Below are 23,560 nucleotides of genomic sequence, written 5' to 3' on the forward strand. Positions count from 1 at the left end.
ACATTGGCCTGTGGTCTTGTCTAGTCTAGCCTGTCCTTTCAGAAGTCCCTGGTTCTCCCTGCCCTGCACTCCAACTGACAGTCCTCTCCAGGAGGCCCTAATTCTGGTCATTCTCACCCCAAACCCCCACCACCCCGGGACCAAGTCTGTGCCCAGTCCGCACAAGCAGGTACGATGTCACTGATTAAGGTGGTCCTATGAGGTCCCCATTCCCACATAAAGTGCCCCCACGCTCTGCCCAGAGGTACTGTGCTTTATCCTCTCACCTGAAGTACCCCTCTGCCCCCGCACCGGGAGAGATGTAAGTGTCTTCTTTCTAAGACAGACACCCCACGAAGGGGGTAACACGGTAGACAGCGTCTTGTATACCTTGGTGTGAATCAGTGTCAAAGACTGACTATCTCCTGACAACCGGGTCAGATCATCAGAAACAGAGGACGGAGTGGAAGTCCTGAAGGGGTGCTAGAAGGCTGGGTGGGTGGGGTGATTCCGGAGCACAGAGTGACTTCTGAATGGACAGGTTCCATGCAGGTGGAAGAATCCGAACAGTGGAAGAAGAGCATGTCAGGACCAGGAAAAGATGCTTCACTGTCCTGCACAAGTATCGCTAAAAGGGGATGAGGAAAAACTAGCAGCGGAACATACACTCAGGGGGTCTTCATGGTTTCCCAGGGTCTCCATCACCTGGTGAGAACCCCAACGCATAGGCAGTCCATACTCTTAGAGCGGGATGCTCACCAAAGATGCACACACACATCCCTATACATACCCACCATCCAAAAGAAGATACAGCAGTGCCCAGGAAACTGCCTCAAACATATTCCCTTCTAGCTAGGCTGCCAACAGAGGAGGCCCCACAGGCCAGCGGGAGGCGGATCAAGCCTGTTTCCTTTTATTGAAAGTTCTACCCTTCTAGAATTTCTCCTTCTCTGCAGGTCCAGGCCAGGGAGACATTCATCCCCATTCAAATGAACCTTCAAGGTTCTTCTTTCATTGGGAAAAAAATAATTCTCTCAAATCATTCCAGAGCAGAGGCTCTCATGTCACCCAGCGTGTGTGTGTGTCTTCACCAGGAAGGCAGGGCGGGTGCGGACTCCGGGCCTCACCTGGCCTTTCTGCTCAGGGGGCAGATCCGTGACTGTCCCCCTGCTCCGCCCTGCTCCCCCACCCTCCAACAGCTTTAATAAACACCGATACTTCAGCCCCTCGGGCACAGCTGTCCCGTGAGTTGTCCAGTCAGGGGTGTTGGGGTGGGTGCCAAGGGCTGGATCTCCAAATAAACCAGCCCTCCCTTCCCCTCCTCCGCCGCCTCTCCGGAGCGGGCGGATGTTGAGGAGGAGGGCACGTCTCTGGCTGAGACCAGGGGTGACAGAAGCACTTTTCTGAGCTGCCTGCTGAGGGTGGAGCCCCAGTGGGGGAGGGTGGGGAGCAGAGCTCGAAAACAGGGTAAGAGGTGAGGCCGCCCTCCCCATGTGTCATGAATCCAGGCCTCTCTAAAAACCTCCATCCAAATCAAGGAGCCCTGAAATGGCACCTCTAGGGGTTAGCCTTAGACTGCCTCACTGGTTAAAATGTGCTGGCACTTTATTCGAGGATAGAAACAGAGTGTTAGGCAATTTGTCATCTATAGGAGGTGTGTGGGAAATGGCTAAATGGATGAATGAACAAATGACTGACACTCTGGGCCACTACTAGAAACAGCGGTAGAGGGGGAGGAAAGCTCTGGGGGCTTCAAGGGAGGTGGGTAGGGATGCCACCAAGCGGGCTGGGAGAAGAAAGGACTGCCAAGTCAAATTCTACCCTGTCACCACTGTGCACACAGCCAGCCAGGCAGTGCGGGCCCTCAAAGAGCACGACTCCCTTATCAAGTAACTGCCACTTGCAGCTAAATCTTCCTCCAAGAAGTTGTGATAATTGTCCTCAGAGAACATGACACTCAGAATTGTCATAACTGAATTCAGAAACCATCCACTCAAGGGCTCTCTGCATTTTTTTTTCCAGCAGCAGAAACCCCCTTGTACAAATAAAGTTTCATGCAAAAACAGATGCACCCAGAACTGTTCTGCTTGAATCAGCTCTGTGAATCCCCTTGGAGATACCCATCTAATCCAACTCCTTGTTTCAGCAGGGAAACCGAGGCCCAGAGAGGTCAAACTGTGTTCTCAGGCTCCATCACAACCACCTCCAAGTACCTGGTCCCCTCTGCTGAGCATCTACTTCAGTACCTCTTGGGTGGGATCCTGGCTCGTATAATCTTTAAAAGGTTCACAGATGACAGGCATCAGGTTTAGGCACTGCTGGATTAAGCACTCGTTTGCAGGTGAAGAGTAAATTAGTAGCAAGATCTGATCCCAGCTGCCTGACAATGATTTCCAAGAAGTTATTGGAATTAATTTCTGGTGCTGGGGTTTGCTTATATTGAACTTGATGACACTGACAACGATTCTAGTATATTGTGGTAAAAGGTTAATTTTTTTTGTAATCTTTGGCAGTCTTTCAAACTAGGTGAGCCCCACTGTACCACTTGGCTCACATTTATCTCTGTCGAGAGTGTGACTCCAGTCAGTCCCATAGGGATGACAATGGGGAAAAAGACTATTTCATTATGCAGCTGAAATACCACTGAGAAATGGAGCACCCAGCCACACCAAGCCGTTTTGGATGAATCAGTGGATCCTGCTGGCAGCTGGGGCCCAAACAAGAATGGAATGAAGAGGTCTTGAGTTGCCACCTGGTTAAGATGTTAGCTCTCTAACAGTTTTATTTGTGGTCCCAAAGGGGTCATTTAATGCAATAAAAAGGTCAGGATCTTAGTCGAGCCTCCACCAGAGCCCTGCACACTGGACAGCTTGTCCAATGGATGTCACACTCACTTCTGTTGAGGTCAATTTCTTCCTTTTCCCGGGCCTACCTTTCCATCAGCAGCTGCATCTGGATAAAGTGGGGCTGAGGAAGTGGGCTCTCTGGAGCATTCCTTGTAAAACAGAATGAGAACACCGACCCTTGCATCCCCCACGGGACCCCACACTGTCCCACAGAGACTGACAGCGGAAACCTGGTGAGAGGTCTGCGACGTGCGGGGTAAACACCAGGCTGGGAAGGATGATCAAGAAGTTGAGATAAACGGATCTCACTATAGGAATGGCAAGCAAATGTGACCATGGATTCCAGAATATTTCCTGACTGTGGCCTCCTTGAGCATATAAGCCCCTAGAAAACAGGACGGCTACAATTAAAAAAGCAGATATTATCAATTAATGCTGTCAAAGACATCAAGAGACTGGAATCCTTACACACTGCTGATGGGAATGTAAAATGTGCAGCCACTGTGAAAAACAGTCTGGCAGTTTCCCAAAAGAGTTACCATCTGACCCAGGAATTTCACTCCCAGGTATATATCCAAGAGAAAATGCTAACCTATGGCCACACACAAGCTTGCACACAAATGTTCACAGTATTACTGATAAGAGCCAAACGTGGAAACAACCCAGCTATCCATCAAGGGATGACTGAATTTTAAAAATGTGATATATCCATACAAGGAATATGACTCAGAAATAAAAGGAAGTAAAATAGCGATACATGTTACAGTACAGTTGAACCTTAAAACATTATGTGAAACGAAAGAAGTCAATCACAAAAGGCCACATGTTCTATGATTCCACTGATAAGAAATGCCCAGAACAGGCAAATATATTTAGAGACAGAAAGTAGATGATTGGTGACTTAGACTTGGGGAGTCAGGGTGAAATGGAGAGTGACTTCTACTGGTTATGGGATTCTTTTCGGTTGTGATGAAGCTATTCTAAAATTGATGGTGGTGAGGGTAGCATAACCTTGTAAATATACTAAAAACCATTGACTTGTACACTCTAAGTGGGTGACTTGTATGGTATGTGAGTTACATCTCAATAAAGTTGCTACAAAACAGAAAAACAAACCTTAGAAAAGTCCCTGTTGTTTAGGTTTTGCTGACTAGAGGTATCCTCTGTTAGACTTCCCTAAGGCTTAAAGGAAATAGGAATTGTGGTCACTGTCACCTCTTGCTTTTACCAGTAGCTCCATAAAACCAATGAATCAATCCATTAGCTCCAGAAACAACAGAATTACCAGCGAGAATTCACAGCCAAAAAAGCAAGAGCCGAGAGCGTACATATGTGCACATGTGTGTCTGCAGGAAAGGCAGAATTCTCCCGAAGGCCAAGTTCAGTTCTATGGCATTATTTGGGAAGGTCACGTATACATTTGCTTCTGGTTTGTATCTCATTTGAAAACGCCGACACTGATCATGTACTCTATTATTAGGCAATTTTTTCCAGTGTGGTGTCTCGGTGTTGCTCTACACAATTTGTTTGGAGGATAAACTCACTTTTTGAGTGATGAAGAACATCCCACCCCAGGGTTCTGGCCTAGGAAGGGCAGACTTCGGTTGTGCCAGCTTTCCCATCCTGCACCTCACGTGACCCGAGCCAGGCCACCCCTGGGAAAGAGCTCTTACCCCGGGGGAAGCTTCCTTCTTTCTGGCTCGCTGGCCTCCTGCAGGTGGAGCGGAGCCGGGGGACGAGGAGAGGGAAGGAGGCCCACTCTGGCTGGTCCCCTTCCAAGCAAAGGCCCCGGAGGAGGGGGCCTCCCAAAGGGAACAGAAGGGAGTGAGACAGGAGAGCACACGTTCTGCTCTTTCTGAACACGGGCTCAAAATGGAAAAGTTAAATTATGCTGCAACTTTGAAAGTCAGCCACTGGAGATAAACCCTCCCTTTGAAGAAATTACTCATCTTTCTCCATGGTGGTATCTCAGGGTCTCTCAGTATTCAAATGTATTAAGCAACGACATGCACAATGTATAATACAAATGGCTCGTGTCAAAACTCCACTTTCCAAGTTACTATCATCAAATTTTTTTTTTTTTTTTGCTAAGTCATGAGAAGTCCAGCGACTTAAAAATCCAAACAAAAACTAACAAGAACACGCGCACAAAGATGGAAAAACATCCTTCGTGGAAGTTACTATGAAGCGAGCAGCTTCAGAAGGGAAAAAACACAATCTCTGACTAATATGAAGGAGACTCCAAATTGCTCTTGGCAACAATCTCTCAACCCTAGATTCCCCTCCCTCTATTCATCTCCGCAGTTCCCAGCCAAAGGAAAATAAACTGAACAGCTCTCTCCCTGGCCCAACCTGTAGGGCTGCACGGCTGAGCAAGCGCTGAGCAAACAGACATCCCCATGCAATTATCCACCTGTGCAATCGTGGTAAACACAGGATAGCCAGGCAGGGACTCACCGCTCTGACCGGACCGATCATCTCAATATTGGGAGAAAAATGCCTTTATTCTGGCGCCATGACATCAAAACGAGCATAATATGATCTCGTGACCTCAAACCCAAGAGATTTTCTTTTTTAAAAAAAAAAGGAAGAGGAAAACCATCCTCCCCGGAAGAGTGGGTATCAGTTCCGAAGAAGGAAGGCCCCAGAACATCCTTCAGAGTGACTTAGCTTCGAGACAAGATTTATCAGTTCACCTTCCTCACAAAGGTGAGAGTTCATTCTTGAGGTGGTTCTCTTACGCCTGTTACACCATTCAAGATGGAAGAAGTTAACAAGCCAAATGTCCTGGAATATTTATGGCCATTCTGGCTCTCAAAGATTCATCTGAGAACCATTTTTTTAGGACAGATATGTCAGGTCAGCTGAAACGGAGACGGACAGGAACATGGGGGAAATGGCATTGTGAGTGGAGATACAGTGGAGAGAGCACGAGCTTTTCAGTTGAGTCCTGATACACCCCGGAAGGCGGGTGTGAGCTGCTCTGAGAGCTCTGGACAGCCCAGAGACGTGGGTTCTAGTGTTGGTTTCGCTACCAAGTGCTGTGAACACGGACAAGCTTCCCCAGTGGTAGGATGCGGGGACAGGCGCTCCCGCTGCAGCTCTAAGAGGATGGCAAGTGCCATCCCAGCCACTGCGGAACGAGGGTGGGGGCGGCGGGATGATGCTCTGGGGTGGCTCTCTGCCCGGCTGGCACGGATGCAGAGAGGTGCCAGCATGGGACTCTTGTCATCTCCAGCTGGGATGTGCCAAAACTAAAGTCTCATCTCAGAACCCATAATGATAAACCAATAATCTGAATGGCAGGGTCTCAATCAGCTTCACGGGCACTCTGTGCATGCCATGACGTCTCCTGGAGCCAAGGACCAGTCCTCATGACTGAAGCTTGGGGATACTCATCATTTCAACCGCCCACCCCTCTCCTTCCCCCAGGCCTCCTGCTGCCTCTCCTTCTTCGTGGCCGTGCTTCTGGAGCACCTCCCCACATACTGTCTCATTTCATTCACTCAGTACTCACCGCCCACTCGCCTCTCCCAGTGCCTGACCCTGCCAGGCTCACGTCACCAAAGGATGCACTATTACAAATACTATTCCCGTTGACAGAGGCCAGAGACTAGGTCAGATTCCCCTCACTAATGTACGCCTGACACTTAGCATGGTGCTTGGAAATCACACAGTAGACCATATCAGACCAGTTCAGTTCAGTCGCTCAGTCGTGTCTGGCTCTTTGTGACCCCATGGATTGCAGCACGCCAGGCTTCCCTAACAGTTGCTAAATAAATGACCAACTGATTGAATGCAAAGAAACTCAGGTTCAAGAAGGTGAACCCCGAATGTAACACATACTATTTTTGTACAACAATTATACCAGAGCGATGGAGTCCTGTCTCCTCAACTAAAACGCAACATTCTAAAAGATGGGTGATCGAAGGGGTAGCTTGGATTCCTGGCTCTGTCACCAAGTAGCTGGGTGGCTGACTTAACCCTCTGAGACTCAGTTTCCTCATCTGCAAAGTGGAGCTAACGTTTCCTAACTTACGTGCTGTGCAGGTTAGAGGAGACGACGTAAGCCAAGCACAGGACCTGGTACATGGAAGATGGTCTCTGAATGTCCCCTCCCTCTCCTCCCTGCCGGGAACCTCTCTGGCTTATCTCCCAGTCTTGACACTGCAGAATGAGCCTCAGTTCTACGACCTCCAGGCCTGTGCTCTTTCTGTCTCCCTCCCTCGGGGTCCTGCCCCAGCGCCTCCTCTTAACTGAAGCCTTTGGCGACCTCTCTGACTGCCAAAGCGCCTCTTCTCATTTTCCACACTGACTCTCCCTGCCGTCTCTCCAAGTCACCCTGCTTGCGCCCTAGGCTTTGCTTATTCTGTACAAGCCTCATTCATCAGTATCGGCCGACCCTCAGCGGTGGCTCAGGCCGGAGTTCTTTCCGAATCTCCCAGCAGGTCCCGCGAGGTGTTTGGCGGAACCCCAGTCTATCGGTTTTGTGAAGTTCTGGAAACCACACTGGAGGCCTCCGGGCCTAGGTGGCACTAGCGGCCGGTGGTTCTGTGTAAGGAGCGCTGGCCTCACCTGGCCCCTGGGCTTCCAGCCCCTTCCTGTGAAAAGAGGGTGATGAGAGCCGTGGGGGCTGTCCTTGGGTGACAGTTTGGGAGAACTCGGGAAACAGTTCCAAATATCAGGCCCAGACGACGGAGCACAGGCTGACTCACTCATCTTTTAGGAGGGCAGGGTTTTGTTCCCTTTCAGCCCAGGTTGGGCCTTAAGGGGAGAGGGTGGCACTGGGCTACTTTCTCTTCCTGGGGAGCTAACCAGAGGAGGTTCTAATCCCCAGGACTTAAAACCGGGTGAAGGAGCGGAGCTGAAACTTGAACCTGGCAGGGCCTTCGCCCTTCCTCTCCCTCCCCTTCCACACAATCTTCTCTGACTCTGGAGAAAAACTGCCTGATTGTTTCAACCACTTCCTTTACATTTTCATACTTCTGCATTTGGAGGGCTTTGGAAGGGGTACGCCCCCAGTCGGCCAATGAACCGCGGGGACGAGGCTGCCTCCTTTGCCCAGAGAGCCGAGTCCCCGGGTTAAGAAAAAGAGCAGCGGCCCCCAGCCGGGACAGCAGAGGCCAGAAACCAGGACGATCAGACCCGACAACCCTCAGAGCCCTCACTACAGACACGAAAACTGCACCGCGCTGGGCTCTTGGGGGTTGGGGGGCGGTGCACGCTCTTTCCACAGTCCCTCCCAGGCCAGCCGGTGGCCGCTGCAGGGAATCGGGCGCTCGGGAGGGCGAGGGGGGTCGGAGCACGCAGACCCGACCGCCTCGCGAGCGAGCTCGGGGACGCCGGCTTAGCTCTACGCCCACCGACGCCCACCGGCCCTGTTCTGCTTGCGATTCAGCCCAGGGACCGCGGCTGGACTCCCTCCGGCTTGCCCAGCGACTTGTGCCAATTCCCCCTTTCATTCCTGCCGCTGTCCTGACTTCTGCCAGGAGTTGCCTTGGCTTCCACACCACCCCCATCCCCAACCAAGTTTTGCGTCTGATATTGGAAGGAGGCAAGCTTTTTGGGGGGGAAGCAAGGTATTGAAACCAACAGTGTTCATCGGCCACTACCTCCCGAAGTGCCGCTCGCACTCCGCTGTCCCCTCTCGGCCACCCCAGAACCTGCCGCGAGGGCGGCGGGCGAGGGGATCGCGAGCAGAGTTGCTGCACCCCAAGTCCCCGATTCTTTCCGGCGTTTCGCCGCGCGCCCCTGCATAAGCGCGGGGGCCCCAGCACACTTGGCTCCAGCCCCAGGGCGGCTCTGAAACTCCTCTCATTCGCAGCCACCCAAGCCGCGCGAGCGCCAGTCCGAGCCGCCACTCGCGCCAGGGGTCCCCGCGGTGGAGCGCGAACGCCCGCAGCGGCCGGAGAGGGGACGCAGCAGCCCGGCGCCCGAGGAGCCTCCCCCGACCCCCAACCCCCGCCAATCCCCACCCCTCCCCACCCAGGGCCGCCTGCCCAAAGCCCCGAGCCCATCCCACGCCCGCTCCGGTCCGGTCCGGTCCGGTCCGGTCCCGAGGCCGCGGCAAACCCACCTGGCCGCCCCGGGGACGCCGCTCGTGCCCGGGTCGTGTCCTGAGCGCCGCCAGGGTCCCGGGCTGGGAATCCACGCGGCAGCGCAGCTCAGGGGAGCCTGCCGCAGCCGGCGGGAGGTTGTCATTGATTCGTGCAGGGCGAGTTAAGCCATTCCAGGAGTGGTTTTGAGAGAGCACTCCCACCCCTCCCTCCAACCAGAAGTATTTGGCAGGCAGCCCCTTTTCGTCCACCTGTACTGTTGAGCTCGGGACCGGGACCAATTTTACCAGTCGCGCTTTACTCCTCACTTTCTGATACGCAAAGTAAGCCCTTTCCTCAAAGGGAATGCAAAAATGAAAGCAGGGTGATGGGGGAGTTCTCCCGCCCCCACTTTCCTCCTGGGTCTCACTGTTTTTTTTTTCTCTAATATTTCACAAAATGCCTTACCGTTTATCTCAAATCAGGGGCAGCTTTTCATTGTCACTGTTTCCCCCCCCCCCCCCAGTTTTGCATGTCTTTTATTTTTAGAGGCAATTTGATTCCCATTTGCCTGAAACCTGAGCCCAATAAAATTACTGGAATTATATGTTTTCTCTTTAAAGGGTCGTGAGTGTAACTTACCAAATAAAACACTGCACAGCAAGCATTCAAGTGGCAAGTGACAAAGAGGGAGGTGCAGGAAGTAGGCAGAGAACCCTCCACTGGGTTGCCCAGGGGAACCTGGCCCAGAGGCAGTCCGGAGGCCTGAGGTGGGGGTGCCTATGGCTGCTCCTCCCCAACAACAAACACAGTATCACCAGACTGGCTTTGGCTTTGCTCCTTTCTAAGACTGACTCAGAAATGCCAACCAGAGACCCAACAGTCCACATTTGGGGTGGGCCAGCCACCAATCCCAGAGAGGTGTGGCGGGGCGCCCTTGCCCAAACTGTTCCTTGAAACCACACACCACGCCCTTTTCGAAAACTGCCAGCTAGGAGGCGCCTGCTGCTGTCAGCCCTCTTCCCCAATAACTGTCCTTCACTTGGTCGGGGGGGGGGGGGGGGGGGGGACCTTCATGAACTCCTTGGTACCTAGGCTGGCAGTTCTCAGAAGTGGGGGAGGAGCAGAGGGTGGTGGGGGATCCTTCTTCCCTGGTGACCAGCTCTCCCGTGTGAGATGGAGAATCAGCAGGAAAGAAATGAGACCAAAGACAGGCCTGGACCTCACCACCTCGACCACCAACTCGAAAGCACCCCAAAGCCAAAGGTAAACCCCAAAGATCCATCAGTCGATGCAGGCCAAGGATGGGACAGAGGGTTTGCAGCATGCCAGGAAGAATGGTTCAGACTTAAATGCCTCCTCCAGCAGGTGCCCCCTGCCTGAAATCCCAGCGTTAATGATTCATCCCATTGTGGGCCACGCCCCAGCAGAGAGCCTGCTCCAGGCAGGCAAATTTGCTTCAGGAAAGCAGGAAGGGTCTCTCCCTCTGTGTAGTTCTAAAACTGTAAATACCCATGGGTTCGGGGCAAGAGTCCCTACAAAGGGCTGGAAGGAGTTTGTCAGATCTTCTCTGTATGGTAGGGGGTCACGGATAGCAGCCTGTGGGGGGCAGAGAGGTTTGGAACCAGAGAGGGCTGAGGAAGGCAGGGGAGGGAAGGGGAGGGGAAGGGAGGGGAGGGGGTGCGAAGTCAGGGAACCGGGCACTGAGGTCAGAAGTGAAGGTGCTTAATCAGGGCAGGTGGACAGTTTCCAAGACTGGATGACTCCATAGCTTTTTATCAAAAACTCCCGGAACACCCAAACCAAAGAATGAAAAGTCAAATCCCTTTGTCCACAGAGGCGCTAATGAAATACCCAATCAAGCGCAACTTCACACTCCACTCCCAGGCACCGTGGGTGAAGGTGCCAACGCATGACCTGGATGGAATCAGGATCAATCCAGAGGTGTTGGCTGTGCGCCCACAAGTTGAGGTTTGGTTCTGGCGGCCTGGGTGGAGGTGGGGCGCCATGGGGTGCCATCCTCGGAGCCTCAGGTCTTGTGAAGAGATAAAGCACCGGGGGCTCATCAGCATGGAGCAGGGTCCACAGAGCACTCTTCGGGGTCCATTAAGGAACCGGATCCTGCAGTCATGAAGCCAGAACTCCTGGGTAGGGAGAGAGGGCTCTCGGAAGTGGTCCTTTGGGCCTGGAAGTTTGTGCTGCTGTGAGCAGGGGTGGAAGTGAGGGCTAGGGGACAGGGCAGCTGGCCGGGTTTACGGGGTTCTCCCAGGGGATAAACCATCAGGCTGACAAGGGAGACCCAGTTTATGGATACAACTTCCAGCTAAAAGGCGAGAGTACAGGGCAGGGCCTGCTTCGGAGGGAGGGAGGATTGGAGCACCTCTTTCAAACCCAGCTGGAGCTGGATGTGGGCAGAAGGGGAGGAGGAAGGAGGCTGCAGGGAGGGGTGGCGGAGAGTTGTGTGCCCAGCCCAGCCTGCCCCTAGGCGGCTCCTCCTAGCAGGGCTCTGGCCCCTGGACCTGAAGGAGTGTCTGACTAGGCCAGTGGGTGGTGCCAGGGCTGACTGTATTGCAGCCAAGAGCCCCGGGGGAGAGCTGGCCACAGTCCAGCCCACTGGCTGGGTACCTCGGTGGACAGTGGATGTCATTGCACCCTCCCCCTTAATCACTGTGTGTGCGTGCTAGGCTGGGACCTGCCCTTTCGGAAGGGCTGTGGGCAAAAAGTGGGGAGCCCTGCCCCAGCCCCCTCCAGCCTCGCCTCTCCCCTGTTCTCAGCCCCCAAACCAGCTGCCTCCTGAGAATAGGAACCTAGAGGAGTCTTGGCGGGTGGGTGGGGGTTAGCGAGAGAGGCTCCCACAGCCACACAGAAGGGGCTCAGGGCGGGCCAGACTCTAGATCTGTTACTGTGCCTCTCCTCTGGGGAGGTGGTTCTCACCCCCTCCCTCTTACTCACCCCCTCTCCCCCTCCTTCCCGCCCCACCCCCTTCCTGGGTCAGGTCGGTCAGAGCACTTGGAAACAGGCTGGCTTACAGACGCCTTGCCTTCCATATCTGCCTCCAAACCCACAACACACTCTTGTTCCAGGGCGGATGAAAGCTCCTGCTCCAACCACCAAGCAATGGCTCAGAAGGCTGAACAGAAGCACAGGCAGCAAATTGGCTACCATCAACTTGCAACTTCAGTGGTGCCCGGTCCTCAGCTGTGATGCAGGCACGCAGAAAGCTTCTGTCTGGGCATGCACACTTACTGAATGTCCGTATACACGTGTGTAGAGAGATGGACACAGAGACAGGCTGTGTCATCTGAGAACACTAATCACTGCCAGCTACGGAGCATCTAGCCCCTCACTTAATCCTTGCAGCCACACTAGGACGTAGGTCCTTTCATTCTCTCCCCTTTACTGATGAGGAAACTAGGGCTCAGAGAGGCCATATCACTTGTTTGAGGTCACATGGCTTGATAAATCATAACCACTGGACATAACACCTGGGTCTTTGGACACTGCTGCCCAGAAGCTGACCCCAGGCTTGGGCTCTCTGGCTCTTTGTCTGGTTCGTACAACTGGCTCCCTAAGGAGCAGTTTGCTTTGCTGGTGTGTGTGCCTTGGTTTCCCCATCTGCTGAACAGGCAGAGTAATGGCTCTTACTGAACTGAGAGGCTGTTATTGGCCAGGAGGAGGCTGAGATGGAGGTTAGGCTTTGGTGAAGCGCAAGAGCGAGTCTTCCCTAGAGGATGCACATGGCCCTGGGGTTGAGTGTTACTCAAGCTGGAAACCCAGAGTCACCCTTGCTGCCTCCCTCCTTTCGCCGCCTGCCCCCCAATCCTGCTCCAGCCAGTCATCCACGTGCAAGACTCAGATCTCCAAAGCAGATCTCGGATCTGCCTTCTTCCTGCCTCCTCCCCCACGATCCCAGTCATCACCCCTCTGCCCGTGACTTGTACAGGGAGGACCCCTCACTGGCCGCCCTGCCCACACTCCTGTCCTGCTCCTTCCACCCAGCACTGCCCAGGTAATCTCCAAACGTGCCTCTGGTCACATCGCAGAGCACTTAACATGTGGTCCAGATGGCTCTCCACGGCCCACGAGGCACAGAGAAATCCCTGCCTGTCTTTCCATACCCACCCCCACCTCCCACCCCATCCTCCAGTCACAGGCAGACACACCAGTTCCTCTGCCTTCCTGTTGTGGGAACTTCCTTGGCCTGCCTTGCCCTCCCCTACCTCAGGTTGTGAAGATGCGTCACCTCCTCAGAGAAGGCTTCCTTGACTACCACAGATAAATTAGAAAACCCGCCCCTCCCCCATTATTTGTTTCTGACCCTTAGTCAAAGCACTCATGCAGTTTGCATGCTTATATTTGATGTCATGTTTACATTGAACTGGTGGCTCAGACGGTAAAGCTCTGCCTGCAATGTGGGAGACGTGGGTTTGATCCCTGAGTCAGAATCCCCTGCAGAAGGAAATGGCAACCCACTCCAGTACTCTTGCCTGGAAAATTCCATGGACAGAGGAGCCTGGTGGGCTAAAGTCCATGGGATTGAAAAGAGTTGGACATGGCTGAGCGACTTCACTTTACATTGAACTCTATTTGACCATCCCTCCCACTGGAACAGAGGCTGCATGTGGGCTGGGGATGCTGTGTGTCTTTTTCTCTGTATATAGTTGGGCTTCCCTGGTGGTTCATTGATAAAGAATCCGCCTGCCAATGCAGGAGACTTGGGTTCAATCCCTGGGTCAGGAAGATCCCCTGGAGAAGGAAATGGCAACCCACTCCAGTATTCTTGCCTGGAGAATCCCATGGACAGAGGAGCCTGACAGGCTACCATCCAAGAGGTCACAAAGAGTTGGACACAACCTCGAAATTAAACAACAACAACAACAAAAACATACCTGAAAAACACAAATAAACAAAAAACATATTTGATACAGGTTAGCCTCCTGACAAATACAGAGGATCCTGGTGGGCCACAGTCCGTGGGGTCGCAAAGAGTCGGACATGACTGAGTGACCTCACTACGGGGGAACTAGGGGTGAGATGACGGCCAGGAGCCTGACCAGGTGGACACTCAGCAGCCAGGCTGCCTTTCATCCTCAGAGAATAAAAGTGTAGGTGCCAATAAATAAACAAGGCGAGAACCCTGGCTGTCAGGTACGCGAAAGGGCTTCGGGAAGGTTTCGCTTCCGTTGTTGGCCCCCGGCTGATTCTTGATGCGAATCAGCTCCCGAGGACTGCGGCATTCTCACATTCCTGAGCACTCCTCCCCCTGCACTGCCCCCCCCCCCCCCACCTCTGCAGAGGCTGCCACACGAGTGGAAACAGGACCACACGCAAGTGAACCAGCAGGAGACCCAGGCGGGGCTGATTTTATCTGGGGATTACCAGCCAACAGCCATGCTCCCCTGACTCGCCACGTCTGAGGGCCCAACCTCTGAGGAGGCCTGTGCGTGCGGTGCTTTTGGGTGTCCGTGGCTTCTATGCCCATCACGCTGCTTGGCTTTCACAGCGACCCTGAGTCCAACTCTGCAGATGAGGAAACTGAGGCTTAGCTTAAAAAGTGAGTGAGCGGCTGAATGGAGCTCTTTGAAATCAGAGATGCAAAACTCTCGTGAGGTTAATATTCTTATAAAAACTTATGTATATGAGTATATAATTTGAAAGAGAATATTGATATAGCTGAGAAAACAGATGAGAAGGTGACCCATAATCCCACCACATTGAGGCAATGCGACAACCACCACAGGGCAGGACCCCTAGTCTCTCTTAAGTGCTTCAGGGGCCACGACCCACCCATCTCCCCCCAACTGGAGCGGACAGTCCTCACCCCCCACCCCCAACCGCTTCACTGAACACCGGCTTCACCTGACATCCGACTTTGCACTTCTTAGGTGTTCAACAAATGTCTAATTAAACATTTAATTAAATTTTGAGGAAAACTCAACTGGCTGGAGCAAAAAGGGGCCGCTTCAGACGCACCTGGCCTCTTCCAACACAGCCCAGCTTCCTGTCTACCACAAGCGGAGTCCTCACTCCTCTGAAATCCCTGGTTTGTACTATGCTCACAAGGATGTCCCTGTAATCATGCAGCTCTATCACTTTGATCCTCAGATCAGATTTTATTCACATGTATTAGAATGCCAACGTGAGATAACAATTCATCGGCTCTTGAGCATCGAGAACAGAGAGGTAACCACGACTGAATCTAAGCGAAGCTTATACAGTCACAAAGTTTATCCGAATCTGCCCGTGGCCAGAGCTGCACTCACTTCTGCTTCTGGGTCTTAGGGCGGCAGATGCATCACCCAGAACCCACTGCAGTTGGCCGGACGCCTTGACCTAACTCCCTGACTTCTTCAAGCACACAGAGGTGATCTGGGGAAGCCCCTGGCCTTTGGTTGCCCGGTCCAGGGGGCACTGGTGAAGAAGGTGAAGCCCAGTGAGGGTGGCCGGGTACTGGGAGCCCTCCCCGCCTCCTCAGGTAGGCTGGGAGACTAGCTGGGGCTCGTCCCGGCCTCGGGTGGGGGCCTCTGAGAGGAGGTTCAGGCTGAGCACAGGGTGCCCGGGTGCCGGAACTGCTGTCTCCGGGGAAGTGAGGGGGAAGTACCCGGCCAGGCTGGGCTCACGGCTCGGGGCCGGGGCCTCGCCCTCCCGGAATATTGTATTGTGCGGCGCCCTCGGGAGGAGGGGAGGGCCCACCAGCCTCAGCAGAGCAGCTGGTGCTCTGGGTGACTGGGCCTGCCACCGCCGGAGCAGGCCGGGGGCGGGCGTCCAGGGAGGAGGGCTTGGCCGTGGGGGCAGTGGCCGGAAAGGGGCCACACTTCCGGCCGGGGAGGCAACGCCCCTCGTCCGTTGCTCCGTCCCTCCGGCCTCCTCCCGTTCCCAGGTGAGTACGGACTGCCTCCCCGTGGCCCCCACTGCTTCGGCCGTGGCTATAAGGTGAACACATCACGCGCCACCTTCACATGTCACGTCTCCATCCTCAGGGAGCTGATCTTCCAGTAGGGGAGAGACAATGAACAGATAACCATCTACCATGAAGTCAGCTGGGTGAGGCCAAGTCTTTGTCCCTGGTCTTTTCCTTCTCTGTCGCCCACGGCCTCTCACCTCATTTGATCCCCACCCCCAAGGGGCCGGGAGAGCCGGATTTCTAGCTCCCACAGACCTGAGGCAGTGAGGTTGGGGTGGGGAGGTGACTTGCCCAGGGTCACACTGGGCCCAGTGGTGAAGACGCTGCATGTAACCCCAGCCGGCTGACTCCTTGCCCAGTGTTTCCAGCACTGTCTTCCGCAGCACAGTCACCTCGTCTTAACTGCAGAGCAAGGAGACGACTTAACTCTGTGCTTCTAGCAGCGTCTTTTTTTTTTTAAGGGAATATTTATGCACAGAATACTAAAAAAAAGCAAGAAAGGAAGGAAGGCAGAGAGGGAGACAGAGAGAGAACGCAAGGAAAGGAGGAAAGAAAGGAAGAGAAAAAAAGGAACTAAGAATCTCAACCTCGAGAAACAACTAACTTACCTAATATTAAATGACCCTTACGAGACAGGCCCCTGTGGGTCTAGGCAGCGTAGGCAGCTGAGCTGCAGGCTATACCAGCTACAAACTCTGGCCTCGACCCAAATTTTCTTTGGCAATTAAGGTGAAAGTTGGCCTATCCTTCCTGGGTCCCTGAAAATGTGGGAGGCCCCCTAACCCAACCAGGCTGTTGATACCCTTGGGCATTAACATGGATGCCCACTTGTCCCTTAGCTGGTGTTTGACCAGGAGGAGGAAGGGTGGTGACAGGAATGGGGAAGACGATGCAGGGCTGTGTGTGCGCGGGCATGCTGTGTGGGTGTACTGTGCACGGAGACTGGTGAGTAGAGAGGCCCGCAGCTGGGCTGGATGACTGCTGGGGAAGGGCTATACACCAGCCCCTTCTCTGTTGGATGAAGCCGTGAACAGGGCTCCAACACCCTCCCGAAAAGTGTCTGCCCTAAATGGTCCCAAGGTGCTCAGGCAGGGGGTGGCCTCACCCCTCCCCTTGTGCTGGTCAGGGTGCTGTTGCCGGGGGTGGGGTGGGGGGGTTGGTGCTGAGAATGGCTAGCACAGCCCACGATCCTTCTCGAGGGCCAGACAAGCCAACCAGGCTGGATGGTCAGCCCAGTGACCTTCACTCATTGAAGCTGGCATTTTCATTAAGGTCAAGGGTAGGTCTGTAGGATGAATGGGAGAACAAGGCAGAACTGAATGGTCACGATGGAGATCAAAACAAGGGCCTTGCCCTCCCACAAGGACCACATCAAAGAAAAGACTCACTGTTAACCCCCAAGGACAAGAAAATAATGATAATCATAATAGCTGCAAACACTAAGGCATCATTTCTCTTAATCCTCAGCAACAATTCTATGAAGTCTATATATTATTATCCCCCTTTTAGAGAATGGCAGCTCAGAGCCAGGATTTGAACCCAGGTCACAAAGACCACCATTAAAAACCACTTTTAATCCTGCAAAAGTGCATGAGGTAGCTCAGAATAATTTTGGACTTTGAGTAGAGTGGGAGAAATCAGAGTGAGACAGAAGGTTAAGTCCCATTAATCATAACGGGGGGAAAACATTAGGGCAGACCCTTGTCTGAGGCTGTCCATGTTGTTTGGGGTATCCCAAGGCCTACCTTAAATAGCCGTCTGCCCATTAGAGTTAGCAGGCTCACCTAGCAGTGAATTCTAGGACCAGTAAAGTCCTTGGTAAAGACTTGACATTTACATGGGATTCTCCAGGCCAGAATACTGGAGTGAGTAGCCTTTCCCTTCTCCAGAGGATCTTCCCAACCCAGGGGTCAAACCCAGGTCTCCCATACTGCAGGCGGATTCTTTACCGGCTGAGCCGCAAGGGAAAGCCCCTTTGAAAAACAAAAAGGTGTAAGAGCCTGCACTGTGTTCTGCAGGCGAGTATGGACTGCAGTGGTTGGAGCGTGGTGCTGTCACTCAGAAGATGGACTTCCGATCCTCTGCTAGAATCTCTGGACTGCTGGTTGCAACGTAGATTCCTGGAATCCTTCCTCAGACCACTGAATCAGAATCTAAACCCCAAGTCTCTATTTTCACTAATGCTGGGGCTTCCACGCTGAGGGGATAGAGGCAGTGCTGGCAGGTAACCGATTGGTTTGGCCTTGCTGCTGAGTGGCCCCGGGTTGAGAACCAGTGCTGTGCAGACACTGTCACTCACCTAGGTCCTTTGGGTGTGTGCTGAGGGTGGGGGTGCGGAGCAGAGATCACATGTTAAGCATGATTCTTTACATCAACCATTTTTAATAGCTGCATAGAGCACCAGCGAGCGGACACAATATCGCATACATAAGCACTCCGTCCTCTTGAACACTCAGAGCTTTTCCATATTATAGGTAGTATTAGGATGAGCATTCTTATGAATGAACATCCCCCATATTTTGGATTGTTGTCTTAGATTCTCAGAGAAAGGATGGGAAGTATATGAACATTTTCATGGCTCCTAATATATAGCACTAATTTGCATTTTCCAAAAAAATATTGCACATTGAGGCCGACCTGGCAATGTTCAAGAGTGTCAGTTTCCCCACAGCAGCTGCCAGTATTTCCACAATCTCACTTAAAAGATAAGGAACGGAGGCTGGACTTGTCGAAGTGACCTGTGGCCCGTCTAAAGTTACGCTTAGTCAATGCCAGACTAGGGACAAAAACTCAGGGATGTCTTATTCACCAGCCAGGGTATTTTGCTGCTACGGGCTTTCCCGATCTCCAACCAGGCAGGAGGGAAGCCATCAAGTCTGGCGCATGGTTCCCACTCTGTCTCCCTCTCCCTGCCAGCTCTGAGGTCAGCTGCCCAAGAAGCTCACGTTTCAGGGCTTTTCACTGTTTTTCTGCTTCTAAAACCGGGGCCTCTCCTTTCTCAAGCTCGCCACCTTCCGAGAACCTTCCTCCGATGTTTCAAAGGAAATTGTCACATACTTGAACTTCGGGTTAGATGTAAATAAGTGGGTGGGGAAGCAGTGGGACAAAGGTGAGGTGACAGCCAAGGAAAGAGACAAAGGCCAGCCAGACTGGCCAGAGCAGTGGGTGCTGCAAGAGGAAAGATACGGCGAGAAGGTGGTTGGGGCCGAATTAAGGAGTTCAAGTCCGAGGGACTTGAGAGCATCCCTGGCCAGACATCTGCTGCTATGGGGATAGGGGTTGTTTCCAGAGGAAAGCTGGGCAGGGCCCTTGACCGGGTATCTCGGTGGGTCTCAGAGGATCCTTAAACCCTCCAGCTAGATCATAAGAAAAAAACTACAAGAGTATCTGAGTATGCTCTTTTTCAGGACAGACAGCCCAGTGTGTTCAGATTTTCATAAAGGTTTCTAACTGATCCCACTCCCCTTCCAAATTTCAAAGCAAAATTAAAACGAAAGGTTAAAGTCAGCTAGAAATATAAACTTTGTTCCTGAGTTATACACACACACACACACACACACACACACACACACACACATATATACTTTTTACCCATGGTAAAAAGAGAGGAAATAATTATAGATGATCCTTCTTAGATAGGTAGATGGTAGATAGATACATAGGTAGGTGATAAATTGATTGATAGATGATTGTAGATGGTAGACAATTGATAGATGATTTCTAACGATAAATGATTGATAAGCAATCAATAGAACAGATCTATAGATAGCAAATAGTCCCAATAAAGAGTTATTATTTGTGCCACCTGTTTTCTTCTTTCTTCCTGCGTGACATGGAGCTGGTGGAGCTGGGAGGAGCTGGAAAACCTGCTGCTGAGGTGTTCAGATCACTGCCCTCCAAGAACGATCAGAGGCAAAGATAAAGCCTTTTGTGAAGTGACAAAGTCAGTTAGTGGGAAAATGGGATTTGGTTTCACAACTTTTCCAGAGCCATCTCTTGCGTAAGACGGGACGCCCTTGAAAACAATCACAGTGAGCCCTTCTCAAGCACTTAGTGGGTGTCGGGCACTGTGCTAAGTGCTTTACAAGCATTATCTTGTTTACTTCTCAGCAGCGCTGGTGATTCGGGCAGCACTATACCTCCTGTTTTACAAGAGAGGAAATGGAGGCCCTGGGATGTGAAGTCACCAGCCCCAGAGCAAACAGCCACCAGTGGAACAGTGGGTACCGGAAGCCAGCCGGGCTGGGTCATGGAGCTGGGTCTCAAGACAGCCTTTGAGAGCAGTCATGTCATGTGGTCAGTAGTCCACCCCATATCTGTCTTCCACAAAAGGGCTGGACCCTGAGTAGTTTGGCCCTACTGTTCTCTTCTCCTTTAAAGGAATAGTCTAGTGAATATACTTGAAATTATCCAGGTTTATTGTCAATACTTGTGAAAAAAGTGTGCTGGTAGTATTAATAGTAATTATAGTCATACCTCCCATTGACTGAGCATCTGAGTCAGACAATACACAAAAGGCTGTAGAGTCGTTTTAGTTCCATTCTTAACAACGAGCCTCCAAGGTATCAGGGGGATCCCTTTTACGGATACAGGTGCTAAGGTCTAAGGAGGTTTAGATAACCTGCCTGATGTCAGCGGTGAGTGGAGGAAGGCTAGACGGCACCCCTGCTCTTTTCAGTTCTCTGTCTCTTTCTGGGCCACGCAGGGCACAGATGTGCAGGGGTTGGTGGTCTCGTTGGGCCTGATGGTTGGGGCATGGGAAAGGTCCAGGTCAAAAGAAAAGAGGGGAGAAGAGAAGGAAAGGAAGTAGGGAAGAAGGGCGTGATGGAGGGACAGGGAAAGAAGGAAGGGAGGGAGGAAGGTCACACGGATGGTAGCACAGGCTGTGCGTCAGGCAGCACCAAGATAGGGATGAATGACCCAAATCTAGAGTTACAAAAGCCCCATCAGAAAGTGGCCAGGGTAAGTGACTCAGTCCCCCTGAGTCACTCACTCCAGGATACAATCAGAGGTATGGCCCATGTCTTTTTGAAATTTGGCTATAGTCTTTGAGGCCAAAGCTCACTACCCCAGAAAATATTCCTGGCAGGGTCAGGTGAAGATAGGAGTATGCCCCTTTGATTAAAATCCATGGTCCTTTTAGCTCCACCCCGCTCTTGGGTTTTGATCTTGATTCTGGAAGCCCTAGGGCCTGGGACACATGAAGTGCAGGAGAGATAGCCAGCCCCTAGGATGGAACTAGGAGGGTGGGGGTGGACAGGGTCACAGCCCTGATTCAGGGTCAAGGGTGGAAAAATCTATAATGGAGAAGCATGTAAGTCTTGTCAAGTATAGAGGCCAAAGCTGGACACAGAGTCTGGGAGACCTTCAGGGCAGAGGCTGCAGCCAGTGTTCCAAGTAAGGTAGCAGGGGTCGGGAAGGCGTGATGCTGACACCAGCAGGTGTAACCAGGGATGAGGAGCTCCAGCTGAACAACCAGGAGGAAACAGTCTGGGCCGATCCCAGGCCCTGGGAGGGTGAGAGGATCCCCTCACAAATGACCCAGTGAGCCCGGGATCTCCCGGGCAAGAGGGACACTCTCTTCTGGGTGGGGCAACCCTCCGCACTCAGAGTCCTGGGGCTATTCTCTGGGGCAGGATGAGAGCTGAGCTTGACCAGAGAGTGGGCTCCCAGAAGCCAGGCTCATCGTCCATGGCAGCCTCCAAAATCCATGCCATCCACTTTCCAGAGCCTTCACTCCCCTGCCCCGGCCTTCAATCATCCTGGGCTTGACATTTTCTTTCAGTTTAGAGAATAAAACTTTGTGTTTCTTGATCCTGAAAGTAACATCCGGGTATCAAGGAAACTCCCCTGTGTGGAGGGTGATTTTATGCTACAATAAAGGCAGATTTTCGCCCATTTTCCTCTCCAGCCATTTTATGGTGAGCATTTCCCCTGGTGCCCTTGCCCCCTAACCCCCATCCCTGTACTTTCTGCCACCTCATCTCAAGTCTCACCTGCAGGTGCCTCTGGCTGGCATCTGTGTACTCAGATTAAGCAAGCCACGTTGTCACTGCTAAATGCTCAAGTCCTAGTCTTTTCATGGGAATTGCTTAAACAATCGGAAAAAGTTTGCATAACAGAAGCCAAAGAAACCCTCCCCTGGCAGTGCCAGTCATCAGCCAACGCCGACTCCTGGAAGGAGTCAATACAGAACTCTACCCCACATTCTCATTTGTTCTATCCGGTCCCATATAGGTTTGAAACTAGAAAACCAAGCCTGTTACAATTGGCCGTAAAACAAGAGCAAATCGGCCCTTGCGTGACGTGGGCCTCAGGGAGTGAGTGTGAAAGCATGCACTCAGCGACTTCTTCTGGTGGTTCAGCATGGTCTTATTTTCCTTTCAGATTCTTGGCTGTGTCCCAGAGAGAGGAGGTAGGCAAATAAATGAGGTTTCGCTGTACCTCTAACATTCTTTATGTTACACGAGCTCTGTTTCTCGGAAACGTTAAATTATTTCTGTCTCAACGCTGTAACATTGGTATGGTGTAGTCATCTCAGTGCAGGAAGGGGAATGCTCCTAGGTTCCAGGTTTTGCTCCTCTACCCGGACTGAGAACCACTGGTTTAGTGCAAACAGGGCTATACTAGAAAAACCAGATTTTTAGATCCTTCTTTACCTTGAATTGAACTGTGGGACTAACAAGGCTGGAAATAAAAGCATATTCAGACCATCAGAGCTGCAAGCCTCCTCAGGGGTCCTGCAGACCCACACCCTCACTTCACCCCCAAGGAAATAGGGTGTGTCTAAGGTTACAAAAGAAGCTATTGGCTAATCCACAAATACCTCATCCATGCGAGGCTTTATGAAATGATTAACAAGGACATCCTGTGTAGGAATGTGTACATTTACAACCTGTCTTGTTTCGAAGGATTTGAGCCAGCTTACAAGAATGCCTACAATGCAAGGTAAACACACATTGAAAGTAAGAAAGAAAAATGAGGCACAGGGCAAGTAAGAGCAAAGATGGCAGCCAGGCTTGAGATGAACCCTGGCGAGATCTGTGTGCTTGATCCAGCAGAGCCCTAGATGTGGAACCAAGATGCCCAAGAGTCAAGAGTAGGGGGCAATACGCCAGCCCTGCGGGGCTCTGCTTTCTTATTCTCTGGGGTTTGCTACTTCCCTCTCCAGGCATCAGTCTGTCAAATGGACAAATCCTGCCTTATAGGATCTTCGTGAAAATCAAGTTAAATCTTATACGTAAAAGAAATCATTTTAAAAAAGTACAGTGTACAAAAGAGCTTATCATTTTATCTCCTTGCTGTCTCCTTGTGATGAACGAGCCACTATTCATTTTCCATTGGCTGATGTTGACCCCAGGTGTAAGTGGCTACAGTTGGTCAAAGTTAATTCTATATGCCTTCTTAAGAACATCAAGCACTGTCCAAACACTGGATGAGAAGCCTTATAATATTTCCTGAACTCCAGTTAAGCCTATTTTCACCATCATACCTTTTTTCCTTTCCTTGTTTTGACTGGGAAAAATTAAGATATTAGAATCAACAGGGACTATAACATTCTAACATGAAGTGTGAATACCCACCTAGAAAATTCCTGTTTCCTGGTGCGGGCTGTTGTTGGATAGTGGAGAGGAGAGAACAAGGTTGGGGACGGGGAGAGCAGGCCCTTCAGGGGCCTCCTCAGCCGCGGTTTTGCAGGCACCGTTTCAACCTGTCACTCGGAGGGTTTCCCAGCCTTATGTGCTGGGGTGGACGGAATATGGCATTTTCTCAACACCAGTCAGAACTTTACCTGA

General features: G+C 52.0%; 1 protein-coding gene across 7 annotated transcripts in view; it reads right to left on the reverse strand.

The window, feature by feature from the left end:
* The window catches only part of ZBTB7C (zinc finger and BTB domain containing 7C), a 378,538-nt gene that overhangs the window by 98,315 nt on the left and 256,663 nt on the right, over nucleotides 1–23,560 (reverse strand). Inside the window, exon 1 of one of the 7 annotated variants that reach the window (XM_065932672.1) lies at nucleotides 8,902–9,013. The exons of 5 other annotated variants lie outside the window; for them this stretch is intronic. The gene's annotated coding sequence lies outside the window, so the exon portion shown is untranslated. Of the gene's footprint in view, nucleotides 1–8,901; nucleotides 9,014–23,560 lie in introns of those variants that run through there. One more of the 7 variants, XM_065932667.1, reaches the window with a different exon arrangement.

Source organism: Muntiacus reevesi, chromosome 4 (assembly GCF_963930625.1).
Source record: "Muntiacus reevesi chromosome 4, mMunRee1.1, whole genome shotgun sequence".
In the NCBI taxonomy this organism is placed as follows: Eukaryota; Metazoa; Chordata; class Mammalia; order Artiodactyla; family Cervidae; genus Muntiacus; species Muntiacus reevesi.